Genomic DNA, 6,000 nt, shown 5'->3' on the forward strand with positions numbered 1-6,000 from the left:
TCTTTTCAGATGTACTGACCAGAGCTACACTTTTTGAATATGGATGGATTATTGCAGTATTTATCTGAAATCGAATAATAACATTCTGGAATGTTACCACTACTTTTGATATGAACCCAGCCATTCCCCTGTTAGAACAGACTTTTAATGCATACCAGGCAAGTCAATTTACTAGTGTCCTCTGACTTTCAAAATCTACATTTCATAATAATTTCCTGTCTGTTCTGCACCTACACAGTTATTAAAACATGCCACATGCTCCAATATAATGGCAGTACTTCAGATAAAATGCCCCACAAACCACTGATAGTGTAAACATTAACAGTTGACTCAGTTTATACTATTTAATAGCTTAGAGTACAAGTGAGTTTCATTGCAGAGATGAAACAAAGTGACTCAATGGAAACCTGACATAATCTCAACTGTGACCTGTCCTAGTCATTTATATGAAACCTGCAGCATATTTAAAGTTCAGACTGACTCCAGCAAGAAATTGAATCCACTTTACTCTCTCTGCTGCCAGGCTGTTGTACCTTGTGTTCATGGACAGCAGATCAGATAGGAGGCAAGACAATGCTTCTGATCTTACTCCCTGGCTGTGTTAACCTTACCTCTTCCTGACTGACCCAGGCATGCACCTTTGAAAATATCTTCTGCCTGCCATTTCTACTGTTAGTGTCATTGCCTATCATGCAGTCCTACTCTTCTGGGGCTTTCCTGAGAGTTCTTCGGATCTGCAAAATATCACAGATCTGTGCAGGCAATCAGGAGCACAAGAGATGAGGAGAGCTCAGAGACACTTCCTTCAGAAATAAGCATCAGGAAATGTAAAGATAAAGAGGAAAGGTACAGAAAAAAAAATAATGATGTGCAGATAATTTTTTTTTCTGGGCACCTCAGAAACTTCACCGCGTCAGTTCTACTGTGCTATAAAACATCAAAACAAGGGCTTTACAGATTTAACATACCGCTGCAACGTTAGACTTCCTCAAGTGAATACAAAACGATGTAAGTAGTACAGACCATAAAGAAATTTAGTATCAAAGAGTTTCTTTTATGATTATATAAAAAGTTTCCTAGAAGAAAAGAATATGGCAAAAGGGAAGGAACTATACTAAGAAAGAAACTCACACTTTGGGAAGCTCTTACTGTACCATTTCTTTCATGTTTAAGGTTTTTGTAAAAAAGAATTAAAAGTGATAAAAATGTGCAAATTTTGATGCCATCAGCACATCTCAAGTCTCACCGATTTTAGCAGGACAAGTGGTAAAATAAACACTGTCAGGCACTAAGGGGTATGAAGCTTCCATTTTTAAATTAAGCGTTTATTCTCCACCTTACCATTGTTGGAAAATACTGAGGACTTGCACACTTTGATCACATACATTACACAAAAGCAGTAAGAATCATTTTAATATAGATTTATGTCATGTGTAAGCACTACAGTAATTCTCTAGAACAGTGATTTGGAGGGAAAACGATTCCTTAGCAAAAACCACGTGACCTGAAGAAATGACAGAATCATTATTACTTCTTTTTAACTTTGCCTAATCATGTACAAAGGGGAATAACATTCCCCTTTATACATATAAATAACATTCACACACTGAATTCAGAATAACCAGAGAACCACTTTCAGATTCACGGAGAATTTATTATTTTTCTACAAAACCTACTCAGACTTTGAAGAAAACATTCAAGGACAAACTTAAATTTCCAGAGTGTATTTTCAATGGAGTGCACTCAATGGCTATTTTTGATAAGATTTTTTATTAGAGAGTTTTCCAGAAGGGGAAATTGTATACCCGTGGCAACAATGGCATGTGTAGGCAACAGAATGTTTTCTGAATATGATTTGAATTTGATTTGCATAACAGCTATTTCTACTCATTTGTGCTAGAATCTGCAGATATGCAATTCTGGAAATTCATCAGAGGGATATGTAATATACTACCTTTATAAGTAATATATTATAAATATTATGAATATATATACATATGTGTTATATTATAAATAATATGTAATATATTGCCTTTGTATCCTAAGAAATAGGGCAGCAAATCCATAGGGGTCCAGTCAGAAGGAATGCACTCGGCATGAAACAGAGCATGATGCGTATTTATAAGATCTGGTTTAGTATTCACCAGAATTTTCGAGCATATTTTCACTTGATAAACAATTAAGGTGTATATATAACTGAGAAAAAGACTAGTTGGTTAAAGGTAGTCACCTACTCACTGGAGTAAGCATGTGGAATTTACCATTGACAAGATTATTCAATGGTAAACTTCATATTTTACTGAGATTGTCCTAAGACTTTTGCATTAAAATTGGTACAACTGTTAAAAATCAAAGTATGACTGGGGTCAGCAAAGTGACTATATAAAAATGTCACCTTCTAACAGCCCTTCTCCTGGTCTGTATTGAGTCATAGTTGCTCTTCTTCTATGATTAAAATTTATTTTTTACCACTTTTAATTGCTGGTAATTATACAGAATTAACACAGCTGTGGAAGAATGAGCTAGATACTTTTTCATTTATATAAGATAAGCATATTTATTAAATAGTCTTGAATTCTTTAATCTTTATCATCTGTGATAGAGTGTGATCAGAAAAACAAACAAAAACAAACAAACAAAAAACAAACAAATGAACAACAACAAAAAAGCTTTACTTTTAGAACATAGATTAGATTTTCCTGAATGAATGGTAATGAAGCCCCTCAAAAGAAAAAATGCAGCACAGAAAATCTACAAGGCATTGAAACACAAAACCTTCTGTTACATGATAGTTACAGTCATTTAAAAGCCATATATTAAGCATTTTCCTGCATAGCACCTGTTGAAAAAAATCAATAGTATTTTATACCTGGAGTGCTTGATCACTGCACTCATCTAAAATACATTTTTGATTAAATACACCAGTAATATTCCATATATTCTCAAAAATCTCTGACCCAAGAAGAATGGAGGTTTAATTTTTCTAACTTTATGGAAGATTTCACTTTCTGCATGAGAAAAGTCAGATAATTTATTGAAATATTCCAGATAATTTCAAAATATTCTGGAGATTAGATGTTGACATGAAGAAGGCTTGTCAAGTGGCTGGGACACCTGTCCTGTGAAGAAAGGCTGAGAGAGCTGGAAATGTTCAGCCTGGAGAAGAGAGGAGTCCAGGGGGACCTCATTGCAGCCTTTCAGTATTTAGAAGGGGCTTATAAACAAGATAGAGAGCAATTTTTTATTTGGGCTGTAATTGGTAGGACAAGAAATAATGGCTTTAAACTGAAAGGGTATAAGTTTAGATCAGATAAAAGGAAGAAATTCTTTGCTCAGAGGGTGGTGAGGCACTGGCACAGGGTGCCCAGAGAAGCTGTGGATGCCCCATCCCTGGAGGTGTTCAAGGCCAGGCTGGATGGGGCTTTGGGCAACCTGGTCTGGTGGGAGGTGTCCCTGCCCATGGCAGGAAGGTAGGAGTTACATGATCTTTAAGGTCCCTTCAACAAAACGATTCTGTGATTCTAAGATCCTAATCTGATCTGCAAAGAGGAATGAACTAATTTTGTCAGTCTTTTTAAGAAACACAACTCCAATTAATACCAAATGTAACAAAAACAAACAAACAAACAAAAAGACTGAGAACATTACCTATCAGGAACCTTCAAGATAAGAACTGCTGAAAAAGGGCATTAGATTTATGAGGCAGGAGCCCCCTGAGCATCAATGAAGAATGCAAACATGGAAACTAGATGCAATTCTTTCCTGGAACCAGTGACGAGTGATGTAGCTTTACATGTCCTAGCTTCATATTTTGAGAAAAACTGAGCAAAAGACCAGTGCTAATAGACAATGTGGTGAGAAATGGAGTGATCTAACACCTGAATATCTAAGCAGGCCTACCGGACTGTGCAGCATTAAATGAGCACCCAGTTGGCAATGCTATATAGATAAATTGGCCTGGAAGTGAGCATTTTGAAAACAACAGACAAAATTTGCACTGAGGCAGATAGAGACGAAAAGAAACTAAAGCTGTTTATATCCTGAATAGCGAGCACAAAACTATGCCACAGAAATAGGCTGAGGAAGGATGGTTGAATAGCCATAAGACTTTGGTAAAGATTCCCATTTTGTCACAATACTACATGCCTATACCTTGGCTTCTGTTCCTAGAGTAGCTACTGTCCCCAGTAATGCAACAGGGCAACTTTCCTGCCTGCAACAGTATCTGCAGAGACACTAGTTTTTATGTATTTTTTGTAAAAATCTTTTATACCTTCTGATGAAAAATGGTGTAAGCTCTTGATACTACATCCAAGAATTGAATTACAGTGAATTAACTTACACATTTGTCAGGAGACATGATTTTGACTGTAACAGCATTTCTGCCTGCCTTTTTTTGTGCTTTGTTATGTGCATACTGTTGAGTATGTGTGTCTATGAATATACGCGTGAAAGCGAAAGAAAGAAAGGCATAATGACTATGTGTATAATAGACCTCAATGAAAACAAAACTAAATCAATCTGGGTTGCCAAGAGACCTAATATTCTATTATGATCAAAATAATGCCAAAGGAAATAGAGAGGTCAAGCAGCAGCAGCAAAAGATTCATCATCGGTCAGGGTACGAGGATCAAAATAAACTCTGAGGAGTGTTGTTTCACAGTGCAGAGGAAAGGATCCTGCCTGAGCTGAAGCCAAGATACCTTCTTTGAAAGACATTGCCACAGTTGCAATGTGTTACAATCACTAAAAAGAAAAAAGGCAGAAAAAAAAGAATGATGACTAAATATCAGACAGCAACATGCTCGATCTTCGATTGGTAACAGATTTTCATTTTTGTTCTTTTTAAAAACTGGACTGATAATTGTTTTACTTTGTGGCATTATTAGGAATTTCTCCACCATCGAAGAAAGATTAACAACGTGAGAACCCAGAGGGATTAGAGATTCAAGAAAAACTGTAACTGTTTAGACCAAAGATTTGGCAAAACATAATAGTGCCCTGAGGTGCTGGAGCATTACATGCCAAAAGTATTTGTAGTTTTAGAATTGTAACAGGCTCAGGATTTGGAATTACAGAATTGTTAATGTTGGCAGCTTTGTTAGAGGGCAGCTGACTCCCAGTGATCTTAATTTTGTTCTCAAAGCCGAACATGAACAGTTCACAAAAGTTCTGTTGATGGAGGAAGAGCCAGATTAGACAGCTTCCCTGCAATAAAAAGTTACAAGAGAGTAGGGCAGTCTGCCCGTTCAGCAATTAAGTTGGAATAATAAGCAGATCTGGCTAGTTTCAAAACATCTCTGTACACATTTATATGGTCCAAACTTGTAAGTGTACACGCAGTCAAGAAGTCCTCAAACAGCATTTAACTTGCAGCCCAGAACATTCATTTTAAATGTATCTGCCAAAAAGAGGTTTTCAGAAATGGTGTGCCCATTAGGACATTGTGAGGGTGGTTCAGCTATCACACATTTAGAAAAAAAAAATGGAACTTCATGAGGTAATCAGTAACATAATAGGGAGCTGTTTTTGTCTGGCAAAAAATTACATTCAATTAAAAATAAAAAGGAAAGTAAGGCATCAACAACTTATTTTATTATTATTATTATTTTTTACTCTGACTTTATTACATTAAGATTTGGGAGGATTTGGCCAAGAATAAGTGTTAGAAGCAAGTTAAAAAAAAGAAAAAAAAAAAAGTGGCACTTAGCTCCTTCTTTTATCTCCAAAGCCTCTAATTAATATCATTAATACATCAGATGGTAATCTTACAGATGAAGAAACTAAATCAGCTAAAAGCAGATGGTTGTTCTCCAGATGAAGAAACCAAGTCAGCTAAAAAAATATAGGTCTTGATCCTACATGGAGTAAACATGGGTATAGGCCTCATACATAAAAATGTTCTTTGAAATCAATGGAACAGACGTCATGTGAACAGCTAAATACATACACAGTATTTGGGAGGGGTGGTGTCAAGGGGAGGCAGCTTTTGCTTTTTGT

This window comes from Netta rufina, assembly GCF_964035555.1.
Source record: "Netta rufina genome assembly, chromosome: Z".
Lineage (NCBI taxonomy): Eukaryota > Metazoa > Chordata > Aves > Anseriformes > Anatidae > Netta > Netta rufina.